General features: G+C 34.1%; 1 protein-coding gene across 1 annotated transcript in view; it reads left to right on the top strand.

The window, feature by feature from the left end:
* The window catches only part of LOC149801106 (uncharacterized), a 249,792-nt gene that overhangs the window by 91,004 nt on the left and 138,798 nt on the right, over positions 1–19,990 (top strand). The window lies entirely within an intron of this gene.

Here is a 19,990-nt window from a genome sequence, read left to right as displayed (position 1 = left end):
ATTGGCTAGCAACAAACTTGGGATTGTGTTATTAGGTGCTGAAATTGCATCTTCACCGTAGTCCCCATCTTCTCAATTGTCTCTATATAGAAAATATTACTTTAAGTAAGTTTTGAACTGATAAGAAACAAGGGGTAGAATGGGTAGTTTAGTGGTAACCTTGTAAAATAGATTTTGCAGTTTTTTTTTAAATTGGCATGCATGTTAATTTTACGAGATTATGTGTACTGAAATAATACATTTTTTAAAACCATGAGTTGAATGAGAGAGACGAAAACATTTCTCAAATGTCTGGCAGACTTTATACTCAGACTCCCGCTTTAGAACAATTTTGGTAAGACATTGTATATATTTCCGATGAACTAATCCTTCACATATATCTTTGACATGGTTTCGTTAGAAGACTATTTGGCCTCCTTATAATATGGACTTAAAAACAATGAATCAGGTAATCAATCAAGAGTCCAGAGACCCTACAAGCCGATAAAACTGTTGCTAATATAGCTCTATATCAGGAGTGTTTTCAGATCGTAAAAATAACCAGTGATACACATGTAATGAGTGATGACATCTCGCCTGGTGGTCGAAAGGAAGATTGTTTCTCCTCAGAGTGGCGGTTCCAATTGAAAGCATGCGAGGTCTGGAGGCGACAAGCGCAAACATGTTCAGCGCGACCATTCGGAAAGAAGTATATTCTAGTATGCAACTCGTGCTCTGATCGACCTGGATGTTCTTTATTCAACTGACACATTCTTTTCCCCGTTGTAATGGTACCACCATTCAGAGGAAATGCGGCCTCTCAAGATGTCACCGCATCAAGCGAATCCGGATGCACGTGGGTTTAGCAAACGGGAGTCTCGTTAGGATGAACAATATTCAAAAGCGAATCCCGTAAAGATTCTTAGGTCAAATAACTTGCCGCAAGATTAGAAGTCGTTACTACTTTTCAGACCGAAATCGTCAAACCGCACAAACAATTCTAAAGGCTACTTAGCAAGTAAAAATATTAATGGCTTCAGACTGCCATTTATGTAAAGATTTCGTTGTTTCATATAAGCGTCAGAATTAGACGACTGTACTGAACAGGGAAACTGGATCTGCATAAATTGAAATGTTTCATATTTCGGCGAAATAGCTCCCTGCAGCAGACTTGACATTCTTTTCATGAGTACTTTCTAATCTGAGCACGTTTGTTTGTATCTTCCTATCCTGTGTTCTGGTTATTTAATTCGTCTATTTCCCCTTTATAGTACATGTAAGGACAGACCACTATCAGGATTCGCTTGTAGTTTATTTTTTACATTTCTCTAGGCTACACTAGCAGCAACTAATAATCACGCAGGGTTTCCAAGTTCGGACAGTACCAGTAACTAATGATACACACAAAGCAAACTTGAAAGCATTTCACGTTTTAGCAGCTCATCAGCATATTAAACCCAAAGAAATGCATTTGTATAGACTGACTTCCCCCTAATTATATCATGGTTAAATTTATGCTCCTTTGTCCTATGTGGAGAAACGTATCTTCAGATTTAGATATCAACCACTTAGCTGGGGCATAGAGACAAACACGTATCATGTTGCTTCGACTGTCACACATGCAGGTAAGCATCTTCCAAGGGCAGTGAGAGCAGAGAGATAATATCCTAGTAGAGTATGGTGGATGTTTTAAACCGGACTCTACAATACTCTGTTGGAGCCTTTAACTAAAGGCTGCTGTATCTCACATCCCAGAGATATACTGCATCCCCTATATATGTAGGACTGTTTGTGAGATAATGAGTTGTAGGCCAAGTCTAAGCGAATAAGCAGATAACATCCTGGCAGTTGGTATGGATTTTAGTAATTAGTGTATAATAATCATACCGTATTGGGGCCTATTGTGTGTCAGCCCCTGTAGGTCAATATCAAAATTAATGACAGCGACATTTACATAGAGGAGAATTGGAAGGCGGGTTGGCGACCTGGAACATTATGCTGACGGTCGCACCATAAAAACGTGCATTAACTTTACCGATTTTCTTTACAAAAAGAACGTCATTGGGCCATTTATATTTGATATCGTTATATTTTGGAAGTGACAGCGTGGTTGAGAGAAGATCTTGATAAGAGTTATTTGGTTTAAAATACAGTTCAGTTACTATGCTCTCCTCCAGAAAGATAGGTTGAATATACAAACATCTGTTGAACCTGTATGATGTCTCCGACGGAGATTTAATCATAGGAAGGACTATTTAATGTCTTGGCTAGTATTCATGATTTGCTTCAGGGTAATGGCCAGGTGCAGCTTCCTGCTATAGGCTAAGAAATGTCAAGTCATCAAACATTACGATCGAAGAATGTCATCGCTAATGGAGAGAAAACTTGATTAGTTTTGGCAAAAATAAATTCCTACCTGTTGGTTCAACAATGACTTTATTAGAAACTAGGATGTATCCGCACAAGCCTACACATAAACACACGGATGTATATCTATATTCATTGGCTTACATCAATAAACTGTGGTGTTTCACAGTACAAACGGGTTTTCCATGACTTCCATAGACTCCCATAGACTTTAATTATGTTGAAATAAATGCTGTTTATAAAATAAATACACGTTACACCATAGTTTAGCATGCGTGTCACATATATTCATATTGAGCAATGTAGGAGTGTCGATATGACAACATCCCAACCATTTAGTCAGGAATAAAACTGGGGTAAAAGTAACAATGTAACACGAGACAAATGTTCAATGAAGTTTAACTCATAATTGAAACTCATGAAAAATGCAACAACACAATCGATCTATTCATTATTATAATTTCACTTGTGCATAGAACAGAATGACTCAACGTTTTCTCAGCACTACAAAAAGGTAATGTTAGTCTCTCTCCCTCTTTTTCTGCATCCGTCTCTCTCATAATTTTGCACTCCTAATAGAGACCGAGATCTCGCTTTCCAAATACTAGTAGCCAGATCTCGTTCTTACTCAAATAATGATCCTCTTATCCTTATTCCCAGTACAAAATGCATATATTTAACGCAAAAAATGATGTTACCCTCTATGAGTGTTTCTTTGACTTTATCTCCCTTCAACTGCAGCCTTTACAAATGAATTATATGACAATAAACTCATACAGAACTAAACAGGAATTTGAGGTAGAGGAAAGGCATTATCGAGAGTTATATGGCATACTTATGTATCTTCCTTTCAATGACTCTAGAATAATCTAAGTATAACTCAAGCTTAATGGAAAATTCACGAAGCTAACCACACCCCCCCCAAAAAAAAAAAATTGGGGGTTTTATAGTTGATATTATCGTAACAATATAAGATCGTCCCCATCTTTAATGGACCCATTCCTGATGAATCTGTTTATTTTAGCAGTAGTTATTTGAGTACGCAAAATAAACATTATGGCAAAATAAGGATCTAAAGGTAAATACGTTCCATTCCATTCATTCCACAAAGCCGAATTTATATATGTGACATATTTTACAAAACGTACTTCGCTTGCATTAACCACTCGCCAATACTCTCAAAATGCACCTGCATAATGATATGCAAGAAAGAGAATGGGAATAATGTCATTGTATTATTGATGTTTTGGCATAAGTGTTAGAAGGTTGAGTTATGAACAAGCTTAAATCTGTTCACAATGAGTATAAACGCAGAATGAAAACTGCGCTGAAAATAAAACCACTTGAAAGAATACCTGACATTAAACATTGGCACAAAATTAGGAGCATTAATTGATACAAAATGTGACGATGAATTGACGTAAATTATATTAATGTACATAGAGAGGTGATGCATTTTAGTGCGAATATAATCATATAAACATAATGTTTTTAATCATTCATCATGCGCTGAACATAATTTTCTAAACTACGTGAATTTCATAGACCATTTATCGGATGTATGTTTTACAACTTGGTATAGATGTTAGTTCCATTTCCATTGGCGATTCGAGTCCATCGATTTCAGCTGTGTTTGAAATTTTTCAATTAGTATTAATTGATCCTTTTAATTGATCATTTATATATGAGTACATACCCCGATTCTGATTGTTGATTAGAGTATCTATATTACAATATATATAGAATTATAAATATGCACCAAACAGAACGGAAAGTGATCTTTCTGGATTACTATAGAAGGATGCTTGATAATAGTTGGCAGAATTAATATTTTAATGCAAATAATACTATCATAAAGGTTAGATCATTTTTAATTCGTACTCCACGGAGATTAGAATCCATGTCCGCTTGTAAACGGCACCCATCGCCTTGCTTGCACACACTAGCCCATATTCCCTCACGACTAAGCACACATTACTAAACAATGATGTTACTCAGTCGCTGTAATATGCACTCGTGTGAAGCAGACACGCTCGCATGGCGACCTAGTCATTAATTATCAGGTAGCTACACAGTCATTCCGGATTGTTATGGAAGAAATCAAGGTATAGATATATCTATATATATATATATATATATATATATATATATATATATATATATATATATATATATCTATATATATATCTATATATATATCTATATATATATATATATATATATATATATATATATATATATGTATATATATATGTGTATATATATGTGTATATATATGTATATATATGTATATATATGTATATGTATATACGTATATATATGTGTATATATAGGTATATATATGTATAGATATGTATATGTATATACGTATATATATGTGTATATATATGTATATATATGTATATATATGTATATGTATATATATATATATATATATATATATATATATACAGTAGACATAATTATAATTAATATTTTAATACAAATAATACTATCATACAGGTTAGAGAATTTTTAATTCGTACTCCACAAGATACAAACTAGTTCAGGAATAATACTCACCATAGTAAATATGATGATTTTGGCAAAATATGTTTAGTGTCACACGTTCTTACAATCGCTTATGTCCTATGTTACAATTCCACATTATTGGTTATCAATAACCTGGAAGTAAGATTCAGAAGCTTTTCCGTACATACTCTATCTATAGACAGGTTTAGATCTTTCTTATAACTTGCAGGACAAGGTCGTCGAATCGGTTCCACAGTTTGTTTATCACGATTCCTATATACGGTCACTTAAGTGATCCAATGATCTTAATGACACTGTTCATGCACGTAGAGTATATATAAGATTTTCGAGCTGGATGTGTTGTTAGAGGTAATTTATTACAATAATATATTGTGTTACAGTAACAACTCGTGTCAGAATCTAGAGGTTTTCATGATGCCAATTAGGTTCACTTTGTCCTATGGTTAGGTTCAAAACGATGGTGGCGTTTATGCGAAGGTGATAGGTTGATGCAGGCAATAAATACCATGGATAGCCACTAAGAAAGAAACATACAAAAGTGGTTTCTACATGATAATTATAGCTTGCTACCAATTCGATGTAATGATTTGCACGTCTGAGAACGAAAGAAGTCAGTCTCTTTATGGGTTAGAAGTTAAAAAAGATTAAGTTCGCTGGTTGAATATTGTTTCAGTAATGGAAAGCATGTCTTGACTAAGGATACTAAATGACTTACATTATGGGTAAGGAAGAAGCGAAATCTTGGAGGTCAAAAAATCAAAACCTAAGGAGACTGTGCATTAGGAAGAAAATGGTTTATGTATAATAGCTTTAATTCCAGTTTATGTACCTTTTCTAAATCTGTATACGGGCTTACAGTTGTGATATGGAAGATGTCAATTGACTTTTGGACGAAAGATGAAATGTCAAGTTTGCTGTGCTTGAAAGGAAAATAGGATTTGCAGGATAACGCTTATTATATAATAAATATCGTGACAACAGTTGCATAACTTGTGTCATAAAGAAAATTATAGATTAAGGGCCTAAGGACCACGGTTTATCAAGTCAAATACGAATGTAGGGTTTTAGTTGTGATAGGTGCCTACATAAAATAATGTTTAGCACAGGATTGCATCATAATCTATAGCACGTGCCACCATACTGCAGTGGACACCATTTACATGAGGCAGACATCATTTTCGAATAAACATACGCTCGCAAATATCAAAACGAAGAGCACTGCAGTGATTGTTATCGAGATCATTATTTAAATAGTTTAAACCTGTTACCACATAATTTTGCCTCTTTTAAAGCACTTAGAATTTATGAATTGTCATATGATGCTTAGTCAGCATACAAACACTACTCATCCCATCTTGGGGTTACACATTCTATTGCATCGTGTTGAAGGGTTGTAGATATTTTACTGGACGATAAATTTTAGCCTACCATACAAATACCAGCAATGCTATTGACCATTACCAGTGTATGTTAAACCTGATTAATCATACTGTTGGGTTTTTAAGGCACTTAGATTTTAGGAAGCGTCATTTGATGCTTAGTCAGTTCACTAAAAATGATCTCATCTTGGGGTACACATCCATCTGCAATTCGTCTGCATCTTGTTGAAGGGTTCAGATATTGTTCTGAACGATAAGTTTCAGTTTACTATACGTAGAAAAAGTCAATAAAAGTGACCATTATCTAGTCCAAATATCTTAGTTTTCGAAAAACAGAACAAGTTAGGAACTGTCACCATCTTCAGTTGAAGGAGTTTAACTACGTAACACGAGATAAGGATTTGGTTCAAGATTCGAAGAGCAAATATGTCTCACACATCGCATTCTTCCTTGGAATTGACTACATCTTCTGAAATTATATCATCTTTTTGTGATCAATTATCTTTGTAATGCTTTTTGCCAGAAATAAGAGGTAAAGCGATTTTTATTTAGTTTCGGAAGAACAACGGTCTCAAGAGGAAGATCAGAATATAAATTACAGTGCTTTGAGAATAGGATATCAATATAAATAAATGAAATATAAATTATAACGAGTCCGTTATTTGAAATTCGTGCCATATCACCGAAGGATTTTAGAGTGAGATATAGTGCAAAATAGATTGCATTCTTGGAAAACCTTTACAATATTTATGTCCTTTTAAAACAGCAATTATGCAACTAAGACAGTCCCAAATTTATTTTAGCACGGAACATTAACAAAAATGTTCTAGTAATCCTAAAAGAAAGTAAATTACAGACAAAATTTGATTCTTACTACCACATAGATGCGATTGATCTTGAAGCTCCACTGCACGTTTCATAGATCGCGTCATTACATAACACGCAAGTACACCAATGTGTTTGATTGATAATACAACTCCAGGGCAATATAGATTTATAGTTAAGTTCTTTATAGCAATTTGAGAAGACGTTGGCAATTACTTTGTAAGAGCAATCGATTTTGTTTATAATAATGGTGATCTAAGCAAACTCATTTATAAACGATATATTTATTTATTATTGTTCACTGCAAAATCGAATCATTATGCATGACAAATCGGCTTTAACCTAAAATTTTATCAGATGTACTACATACCAAGCAAGCTTTATGATAGTCAGTTGCATGGGACAGAATATCCTTATCAATTATCATGTGACACGATAGTCGAAAATACAGTTTATTTGTATTTCCTCTTTAACTGATTTTGTGACGGTATTTGATTATACTGTGACGAAGTTTAATAAGATTAATTGTATCGAATTTTTACCTTATATTTTCAAGGCTGGATCAAATTCCTTTATATAAAAATATAATTTGTCGATATAATTTGACATTGTTCACTATGTTAGAAGGTAAAAAAGTTGTTCTTCTTTTCCCCTGGTTTTTCCGTATGTCAACAGTGGTCAAATTGACCAATTTATCCAACTGAAAACATCTTATTTATAAAATCTTTGGCTCTAGATTATTCACATATTTATAACTTTACCAAGCACACCTACAGCTAAACTTCAAGAGTTATATGAACTTTTGCATAAGTGTGTGTTGGATGGTGAAAACAAATATTACAAGAAACATTTGTGTAAAGACGTTCATGAAAGCTATTTGAAAGGAATATAAACATTTGTATGCATTCTTTGAAACGGGTGACACGTACTATCACTTTGAAACCCCAACGGAAAAAGATATATACAACCTATATGCCAAATATACGAACATTGCACCTTTGGCCTTGATGTCATGACAAAAATGTAGACATCATTTGAATTTTTATAGACCAGACACATATACATCATATACTGAATTAGACAATACATTCACTGTACAGGACTCAGAAGAGTTTCTTAAAATTACAAATAGACTAATACTGATATTGGAAATTATAGTAATATGTAAATGCACTGGGTTAAAATATGAATGTTGTGTACGAACCGTTTAGTCGATGCAAACGGTTCATGGGTTAACGTCAATTTGTCCATAATAGGTTTGGAAGGCATGCAAATATTCTAGGGTATGAATGATTGGTTATGGCCATCTGATCTATAATAACGTTTATACAAACATATATTCTAATATAAATTACCCTAATATACATTAATCTGTACTGTTGTACATTAAGGGAGAAAGTTTTCTACAAACATATGAGAGTCATTGGAATGAATAAATTTTCTTGGCTAATTGTATAAGACTAATGTGGTTTCAAGCAATCATAATGCATAGACCTGTATGAATTAATTATTCGTTACCAGCGAATCCTTTTTTGAACAAACTTAAAAATGTTCTTACAAGCATAAAACCTCAACGCAACGTATCATTAGATACTTCATTTAGTTGTTTTTGTAACTGAGATGTTAATAAGTAGATTGAATTGGGTGGATAGGAGAAAGTGTAATCATCTGCGAAATTGTCAAGTGTAAAAAACGAGCTTAGTTTAGGTATATTAAACCAATCAAGAATACAAATAGTTATCAATCTCCTTCCGATGCAGCTAAAGTTATCAATCTAAAACGAAGATTTAATGACGAAATACGGAACATGACTCATTTAAGACGATAAATGAATTTTTACAATATGCCGGAAACATTTTATGCATATATCAATTGCACATGCGACCTGATTATTGGCAAATGGGCAATCTAGAAACATATTTTGAATCTTTACAATATCATAGATATAATTTAGAAACAGCTCAGGTAAATCCATTTATTTTATGAAGCATTTGTACATTTTTTATGTATGAACTCGTTGATTTAAAGCGTTTGATGACTGTTTAAGATCGAAAAACCTGCAACTCCTTTGCATACACATTTACAAAGTACTGCAATTGCACATGCGTTAGCACATTAGATTGTTAGGGTACAATGTGTTTTCTAAAATAAAAAAATCATTTAAAATGATACCAAAATGCAAAATGCACAAACTACCAAATCAGTGATGGAAATGTTTTAAATAGTTAATGTAGCGTCGGATTATAACATGCATATGTGCATATGTATATACATACACACACACACAGATAAATATATAGATACATACAAATATGTGTCTATATGCTTATAATGGTTACATATTTTCTCCGTCCTTCCTCCTGTCTCTTTCTCCTAAAAGACTTCTGAGACTTTTCAGATATAAGCATTTGGTATATCCCTTTTCTCTTTTTCTCTAAACTATAATGCAGCACTTATTAAATTATGTATTGGTTTAGAATTAGAATATCGCAGTTGAAATGAATATAGATAGTCCATGGGATTGTTCGTTACCCATATACGGAGAAGATTAAACGTTATATAAGGTAAAAACAAAAGATATATCTTAATTTAGCTTTCTCATATTAATGTACATTGCTGTCAAAAATATATAATGCTTAGCAAAATGAATAAGGCAATTTGTATATATCTTAAACTAAATTGATTCGAATTGATTTCAAGCAAGATCAAGTATATTGCGTTTATTTTTAAAGTTGATCATATTTTAAAACAAGCTTGATAGTACTCATCTTTTTCACTTTGGCGTAGTTACAACAGTTTAATGTTCAATCTGATGATAATATGTACGATTACTAAAAATCCCTCATCAGTACATAATGTTTAATTAGGTCAGCTGAATATTGGTTTAGAATGAAGAATTATATCAATGTTACACGGACCACTGTATATAATCAGTTATTTAATGAAAGTGAACCGTTGTTTTCTAGCTATTTGTGTGTAAGAAGAGTTTACAATTAGATATATGACTGTATATGTAGAGTTCTTTCATCCATTTTGTTCAGTTTCAATTAACTCCTTTCCTTTCGTCATAATGAAGTTTGAATTACACAATGAATGCATGCCACTAGAGAAGCTTAGACGGTACATTCATGTTATGCAATACATTTCCATACTCCATGATTTCGAGTATACTGTAAAATATGAAATTGAATGTTTAGTTATTAGAAATAGGTAGAAACAAAATAACAAATATCAAATTATAAATACCACATCTATATTTTCGTCGTTGTTTATACAATTGTGATAACACAACAAGAGCACAGTGATACATAAATCGTTTTTGTCTTGTGTTATGAACTAATACATTTTAGTTTTCAGCATCGCTGTATGCGAATTTAACCTTTCTGCATATGTATAGGTTTGATTCCAGTTGCAATTATTATATTGTATACAAATTTTGACTTTCAGCGTTTGACACTACATTTTACCAAGTTGTTTAATGGGACAAATTTAAAAATATCGGTTGATTCATGAAATCAAAGTATATGCCTTTGGCATTTTGAAAAACACAAAGTATTGATTTTATTTGTCTAGAAATTTAAGGACGAAACACTAATATATCTAGACCGGAAATAAATGCAAAAAAATTCAATCAGATAACGGGACACGAACAAGCAGAAAACATTACAATATGTACTAAAATACCTTAAAAGATCTTCTGGATTGAAGTAGCAGACCCGAAAGGATTTTAAGACTCAGCTTGTATGTTTGTATTTAACGATGAGAGACAGGAGTCATTTACCCTAGTGAAGTAGTTTCGAAGCATTTCAAAGTCAAATAAAATGACAACAATGTTATTGTCTATTTTGTTTGTCATTATTTTTCACTGCATGTATTGATTTGGTATCTTTCGATTAACTCTAAGACGTATATGATTAATTCTTGAATCCAAAGAACATTCATGCTGTCTTTTAGACAGTCAGTGATGTTATAAAATCTACGCTTTTACTTCGACTTTGTTATCGTACCGATATTTTCCACACAGTTTCAATACCAACACTTACTGACTAGTTGAGACCATTGTAAATACATTGATAATATATTGTCATGAGACTTAAATCAGGCTGGTTACTTATTCCTTATTCTAATTTGCTGATTCAATCATGTTTACAACCAATTTGCTATTTATTAGTTATTCAATTCCAGATGGCTACTGGTTACCATTTACTTATTGCTGGTTTAAAATAAATCTTTCGTCAAATATGGACACGCTTCAGGACATTCACTGCTATTTTTGTAACCCAACTGCAGACATACAAGTTTTCCTTTCGGTTCCAGCTATATAAAGTTTGATATAGATAGGTTACCGATTGTATGTAGGAAGGGTTAAGAATATTGTTAGGTATAATTGCACGGTCATTTTAGACAGGATTAATTGGTTGTTAGGTGTTTAGAGCGTTTCTTGCATAACATGACCTGAAGTATTAGTATTTAGCTTCAAAAGTTCACTAATGGCTCACACTGTGATGTAGAGGGTGACCTTGGAGATTGCGTTGTATGCTAATCATGTGTTTAGATGATAACTATTTGTAGTATTTACGAGGCTAAGAAGCCTGCTCCAGAAGAAGGAAAAGAATAAAGAATAAAGAAAATTCGTCATGATTTCGAAAAATAGGGAGCACAATAGTCGGTAATTATGATCATTCCATAATGTGACCTCATCTGCATCCCACTTTGGACCCTAGAGTTCACCAATAAAATGACTTTGACATATATACATTGATAGATTGTACATAGGGCTAAATGTGACTCACAAAAAATATAGACGATGTTCGTCTAAAGCAATTGAATAAATGGAATGATCTTCACTGATAATAGCAGTATTTAACCGATATAGCCACTGGCCGGCTGTAACCAAACTTTGCGGTTCGTGACACCTGCTTAGACAATGCTGACAAAATCCTAGTTAGGGATCTGTTCATAGAGTAAACCAAATTTAAGAATATTCGTGAAGCCGATCTCTAAAAATGGGGATAGATATATGTGGGTGGTAAAACACTTGCCGTAATATGTTTCTGTCTTACGTATAAACATGGGACAGCTCATATACGCTTTAACGAGGTTTGACCTTGTCATTTCTTTGACATTTTATCTCGAGCGATGTTTTTGACACAGACAAAGAAATATTTGCGAAATTCGTTGAGATGAATTAGCAACACAAGGGGCAAATTTTTTGTGTTGGACAATAAAAACACACATAGTGAATTGATTGAGAACTTTTTGTGTGCTAATGAAACCCTAACAAAAAATAATTTTAATTTAGCGCCCCTCGGACAGTTGCTTGATGGGATCAGTTCAAACAGAAGGAAAAGACTGAAGAAAATTCGTCTAGACTATTTCGAGAAATAAGGACCTCGATATTTGGTAAGTATAACAAAGTTCACAAAGAGATTACCTCTTTATTCGATATGTAGACCCTACAGTCCACCCTGTAATACTTTCGACGTGAATAGTTCTTTCATAGTTCAACGAGATCTATCGGAGTAATGAGGTGTTTTTATGGATACCAGCAAGACACAAGCGTTACCATTTTCGAACAGATTAAAGTACAATTTTACGATGTGTGAACCCTTTTTATTTCATTTCAACATATGTATCATAACTCCAATTTGGGATCTGTTCCAAATTCATTGAACCGGTTTCGAAACATTGGGGCCTACACAATGGGGTAGGTTTAGATACCGTAGCGTGACAGGACTACATTTTAGGTATGTACATAAAAATGGGCCAAAACTTCAACTCTTCAAAGAGTTTCGACATAAATGCACTAAAGAAGTTCTGTCGAAATTCCTATGGAGGAATCAGCAAAATAAATGGTTTTTATTGTCTTGGGCTTGTTATTTCTTGGACGTGGTTTTTCGTCGACGTTGTTGATGTTGTTGTTGTTGTTTTGTGGTTGGATCATAAACACGCATCATAAACCAGGTGGACTAACTTTAACTAGTTAATTTTAGTGTCACTGTTCTTTGATTAATTGACTCGTTTACTCACATGTATATCCTTCGCTCTTTCTCTTTCTCTCATGACTAAAGACCATATATTATTTGATTCGACATTTCAGTTTTTAATCCGTCAGTTTGTATATTGTGTATTCCAAGCAAACTGAGAGGACATAAGTGCAAACAAAATTTTATCGGAAAATGATTTAATGATATAATTAATATGAAAGGTGACATTTCTCATGGAAGTCGGTACAATCTACAAATCAAATATACTTTATTGAATTTTAAATCACGCTTTACATTCCATGGAGTGAAGAACAAAATGTCTCCCCAATTTAAATGACACGATGAAATTGACTAGATATAAATTACATTTTATATATAACTAACAACATTTTTGTTCCTTAAGATATTTTAACAGACGATTTTTTTTGAAGAAAAAGAAGTACATGGTATAGTTCTGGAAGCTGGGATTTCAATGTTTCCATTCACACAAAATGGCACATTTACCCAATATATATATATATATATATATATATATATATATATATATATATATATATATATATATATATATATATATATATATATATATATATATATATATATATATGAGCCTGTTTTTATGTACGTGTTTCTGGTTTCTTAATATTATACTACACTCACGGGTAGTAGCAGGGTTATGACCCATGTTCCACCTCTTTACAAATCTCGAAACGGGTGTAGTTAGATAAATACGCAACGTCAAAAGAGAGAGATAATAATAATAATAAGAAATCGTAAGTTTATAAAAGCATCGTTTATACGCAGTGGTCTCTAAATGTTAGAGCTAAAAACCAATATCACCAACAATAAGTATTGCTACTACTACTACTGTTATTGCTGCTCCTACTATCGATTTTAGTGTTAATTGGTTCCCGTTTGAAATACAAAGCATACCAAATCACTTAAATTCAAACAATTAAGAGCGATACAAGATGAGTTATCCATCACGCTACGACATGGTCCATGCTGCATTACTATAGCCTCCATTTATGACGTCACAAGGGATTTGATAAATACTGCGTGTGAATGCGTTTCACACAAATATATTGTGCTTTATTTAAAGTGTTCTAGACCCTTTAGTACCCCATGCTTTTGACATACCCCTATCTCATCCAGTGCCCCTGGAAGCAAAATGTAATGCTTTGCAATGTTTTCCTGCAATTTTCCTTCAGATATTGGAGCTTAGTAAATTTACATAATTTAGAATATATTTATAATTCGGTGTGGACTTCACTTCATATGTACATACGCCATGTATAACATATTACCTCGCTAGTACTCCTGAATAAGTTTTAAAACGATATTTGAGCACTATAATTCATGTAAGCAAAACATACATATGGCTAGTGTTTAATGAAATCTAGTGATGGATTTTAGAATTGAGCTTTTGTGTTTGTTACAGTGACAAATGTTGCTAACTAACATTAAAGCATTTTAGACGACAGTGACATTTAGGACAGTTAGTATCATCAAAATTTTAGATACAAAACGTCATTGTTTCAGTGAAATATGACTAATACTTAATTACTCGAGGTGAGTTTGGACTTTTAATGTGTGTAATATTAATGGGATGTTAGGCATACTGGCTGCACGTGACGACACAACACGCAAAAATAGCCAGGCCAAAAGAAAAAACCCGTTCATGCTTAAAATTAGATAACAAATAGATGAGAACATTGGGTAGCACCACTACCACCAACGCCACACAGGTACAAATTAAGCATGTTCTTTCACATTTGCAGAATATAGAACATTAAGTGAAAAAAATTGTTTAAATGTACAGTATGCAAACAAACAAATTTTATATCAATTTTCGGTACCGATGCTTATCTTCATGATTGTTGTCATTGATATCTACTCTTTGAAGACGATGGAAAACTGGAACAGAATTGGGTAAACGGATTACACAATGCCAAGTACTTGCTGACACTGTTAATGATGTATTTTGTATTAATCAAGAGCTATAACTCGTGTCTCTTTACCTTTCAGAATGTCTCTGAATAACATAATGATACGTTTTCTTATACTGTATCGGCCCAGACGTTTTCAGTCAGGCAAGATTGATTGATTGGTTGATTGATTTTTAACGGCGCATCGGCACTGTTAGGCTATTTAGCGCCAAACAAAGTGTTATTTCTATAAACTTTTAAAACTTATAAAAGGTCCTATATCGACCAGCGATATAAAAAGAACAAATGGTTGAAATTAAAAAACAGTAAGATGATAACGGTGCAAAATAAAGCTTCCCGATCAACGGGAGATGTAAAAATGATGAATAGGTATTAAAATGGGACGGTATATATATTGCATAAAACTGCACAAGGTGATAACATAAAAGTCAGAGTTTAGAGTAAATATTTACGGCTTTCAAGAACTCTATAATACGAATGATGTTTATATTATCAAAAAGTTCTTTCATGTCATGCACAATGTAATAACGATCGCGCGTAGGTTGTAGGTCAAAGCACTCTATCATAAAGTGCTTGACAGTGAATGGTTCATTGCAAGAAACGCACTCTGGTGGGTCTTCACCTTTTAGTATGTGGGTGTGGGTGATATAAGTATGACCAATTCGGATTCTTGCAATGACTACCTCCTCCCTACGAATGGTTCTCTAGGAAGGAGTCCATTCTCCTAGAGTTGGTTTGATTGCGTGAAGTTTGTTATTTACAGCATCATTCCATGATGCCTGCCACTTCTGACGTAAGAACTTTCTGATACAAGGTTTAAAATCAGTATATGGTATTTTAAAATTAGATGGTTCTTGAGAAAGGGCCATTTTAGCAGCGCGATCTGCTTTTTCGTTACCTTTAATACCAATATGGCTAGGTAACCAACAGTATATTATATTGTGGGAGACACTCAGCTCGGTATTTTTTACAAGTATGTTTTTCAATAATGGGTTCTCCAGTTTTCTATTGTGTAGTGACTGGAGTACTGATAGCGAGTCGGAGAAGATGATACAGTTTGAAATACGGTTCTTTTCTATATGTTGCAGAGCAAGGTCTATTGCTCTGATTTCGGCTGTAAAAATTGATGCTCCATTTGGTAAGCGATCTTGCGTTGTGTGATTTCCACAAACAAAGGCTGCAGCAGCCTTTTCCTCATCCTTTGATCCATCAGTGTAAATTCTGGTGTAGTTTTTAAATTCGGTGAGTAGTTCATGGTAAGAGTTGTGGAAGATAGAAGGGTTTGTTTCGGATTTTTTTCCATCGTGTACCGTAAAAAAGTACTTTTGGTTGTTTAATTAGCCAGGGTGGTGTTTCGGAGATGGATGTTTTCTGAATTTTAGAAAGATCTATATTTGTAGTGTCAAGGCTAGATGATATTCTAATGCCAAAGGAAGGTATGGCGTTTGGTTTATTTTCGTATAAAGTTTTGTATTTGGGTTGAAAAACAGCCGAAAAAGCAGGATTCAGAGGGTTTGATTTTAATTTGAGAGCATACTGTGCGGAAAGCATTTCTCTACGATGCGATAACGGTGGTTCATTCGCCTCAGCTAGAAGGCTTTCACACGGGGATGTTTTAAATGCTCCCAGAGCCAGTCTTATTCCCTGATGATGAATTGGATCAAGCATTTTAAGATACGATTTTCTGGCTGAACCATACACAACGCAACCATAGTCTAGTTTGGAGCGAATAAACGTTCTGTATAAATTTAGGGTGACTTTTCTATCAGCACCCCAGTCAGTGTGCGCTACTACTTTAAGTAGGTTAAGTGCTTTTAAGCATTTAGCTTTTAAGTTCTTTAGGTGTGGAATAAAGGTCAGTTTTCTGTCAAAGATTATACCCAAAAATTTGGTTTCCTCAACAACTGGAATAGGTGTTCCATCCAGCGTTAGGTTCGGTTCATCATGATGTTTTCGTAACTGACAGAAATGCATGCATACCGTTTTTGATTTCGAGAATTTGAAACCGTTTGCATTGGCCCAATTTTGAATTTTGTTTATATTTTGCTGCAGTTGTCTTTCAATTGTATGCATGTGCTTTGACCGATAACATATTAGAAAATCATCAACGTATAAGGAGCAATCCACACCAGGAGTCAAACACTTGGTGATGCTATTAATTTTGATGTTAAAGAGCGTCACAGATAAAATACTGCCCTGGGGCACACCCATCACTTCCTCGTGCAGATCGGAGAGGGTAGAGCCCACTCGTTCTTTGAATTCTCTGTCGGAGAGAAAGTTGGATATGAAAGAGGGCAGACGGCCTTTTAGACCTAGATCGTGCAGGTCATTTAGTATCCCGTGCTTCCATGTCGTGTCATAGGCCTTTTCTAAATCAAAGAAAACCGCTACTAAGTGTTCTTTCTTGATAAATGCATCTCGAATAAATGTTTCTAGTCTAACCAGATGATCGTTGGTGCTCCGGCCATATCGAAAGCCACTTTGGAAAGGAGATATTAAATTATTAGTTTCCAAGTACCAGACAAGTCGAGAATTGATCATTCGTTCCATTGTTTTGCACACACAGCTTGTGAGTGCAATTGGTCGATAGCTGTTAGGATCTGCGCTATCTTTACCGGGTTTGGGAACTGGTATTACTGTTGCCTCTTTCCAGATTTTAGGTACATTACCAGTAATCCATAAATTGTTGAAAATTTCTAGAAGGGCTGTTAATGAAGGTTCTGGGAGGTGTTTCAAAAACTGGTAATGTATTTCGTCAGGCCCATTGGATGTATCGTGGGCCTTATTCAGAGATTCCTTCAGCTCATACATTGTAAACGGTTGATTATAACTTTCTGAGTTATTCGACGTTAATTTCAACCGTGTCTTTTCTATGTGAGTTTTTAATCTTCTGAATGCTTCTGAGTAATTAGAGGATGAGGAATTTTTTGAGAAGCTATCAGCAAGTATGTTAACAATGTCATGTTTGGAATTGATATTCTTGTTGTTTACTTTGAGATGTCGAAAGGAATTGTATTTCCTATTTCCATTGATTTTGCGGATCGTGTCCCAAACTTTCCTTATAGAGGAACGAGAGTTTAGAGTTGAAACATATTTTTTCCATGATGTTCTTTTACTTTGTTTAATCGTGCGGCGAGCATTGGCCCGAACAATACGGTACTTAGTTAAATTTTCGGGTGTTGGACGATTATTAAATTTTTTGAGTGCTTCTCGGCGTTGTCTAATGGACTCTTTACATTCTTTTGTGAACCATGGTTTTGAGAGTTTTTTACCGTTTGGTGAGGACTTGGGAATGGATTCTTCTGCATTGTCGATTAAAAGAGAAGTAAAATATTGAAAAGCGTTATTGTCGTTTAAGACAGTATCCCTATTAAGTCTAGTTGTACAAAGTGTTTCAAATTTGGTCCAGTCGGCCTTCTTTAAATTCCAATGTGGAACTGCTTCGTCAATTGTAACGTTGTTATTGTTAAGAAAGATTGGAAAGTGATCACTGCTGTGAAGGTCATCAGCGACCTTCCATTCATAGTCCAAAAGCAGCGATGGGGTACAAATTGTCAAATCAATACACGTGTATGTACCAGTTCCTGGGTGTAAATATGTCGGTGATTTGGTATTATATAGACACAAATCGTGTCTGGAAATGAAGTCTTCTATTTTGTGACCTCTGTCACTTATGTGATTTGAACCCCATAAAATGTTATGGGCATTAAAATCACCGAGTAGAATAAAGGGTGCGGGGAGTTGTTGTTCAGTCAGGCAAACGTAATGACGATCCAGTTACCCAAACGAATTTTTTCTTTTCAAATTCTGAGTAATGAAACTATCTCTGTTATGGTCGAAAAACTCCAGCATAATAAATGTGGTACAAAAACGCTAGTTTCCCTCGAACATGTTCACACGATACAAGTAAGTACAGTACATAATAATTTATCATGGCCAATGAAGTTTAACTCAACGTCGTGATTCAAGGCCATTTAAGCGGACATATACCGTTTTAAATGCTAAGTATCGTTGAATGCGTATGAAATATTTTTTTGAAAGAAGTTATCTTAGTAGTATCATTCAAGATGTCTTTCAGATAGACCCCACACATTGGGTTATGATGATACGAATTATTAAAGTATATTTTCGAGATCATGCCCAAAAGCAGCACAGGTCAAGCCTTAAGTCAAGAACATTGACTTTAAAATTAATTATTGAGTACAGCGGAGGAAAAATTATTAGAACGCTACTAAGTATATAGTGTGTTCGATTTCATTTCTACATGTACAAGTTTCTATGTCCTTTAGCTCAGATAAGAATTAAATGCAACCAACGCCCTTTGACTTCACTCATCGAGGTCAAGATTTTTGACCTTCTTAGAAGCGTGAGGATATTTTGGAAGTGAGATATGCATCATGTTAATGCTAAACCATGGAAAGATCACAAGAAGATGCTTTTCTTTACTAAAAGAATGTCTCAATGACACTGTTCAGGGACGAGGAATATACATAAGATTTTTCGAACTGAATCATTTTCGTTACACTTCTACATGTTCAGATAGTGTGTTACAGTAACAATAACAAAATAAACCTCCATTTTGTAGAAGTAGCCTAATGGAGACTTCCAGGATCAACATTTAATCCAAGAACATCTACGTATTCCAAGAAAGAGAAATATATTGTAAACAAAATGTGGAATGACTATTTAATCTTGGTCAGTTTTGAGTGCTTCATAAAATTTGGAGGTCAGCTAGGTATCCTTTTCATTCAGAACCAAGATAATATACAGAGACGTGTTTATGTGAAAAACATGTGTTCATATGACCATTCCTTATATAGGAATACTGATGACATATTCTTGATGATGGACATATGTTTGGCAGCAGATTTTGTTTTTAATATCATCTATATATCTTAAAAACTATTTATGTAAAACAAGTAAATCAAAGGGATTGATGCTCTGGTTGGCAATCGTAAATTAACATGATTCC

Source organism: Sinohyriopsis cumingii, chromosome 4 (genome assembly GCF_028554795.1).
Source record: "Sinohyriopsis cumingii isolate HCF-2022 chromosome 4, ASM2855479v2, whole genome shotgun sequence".
In the NCBI taxonomy this organism is placed as follows: Eukaryota; Metazoa; Mollusca; class Bivalvia; order Unionida; family Unionidae; genus Sinohyriopsis; species Sinohyriopsis cumingii.
Note: the sequence above shows the minus strand (reverse complement) of the source record. Positions and strands in the feature narration are given on the sequence as shown.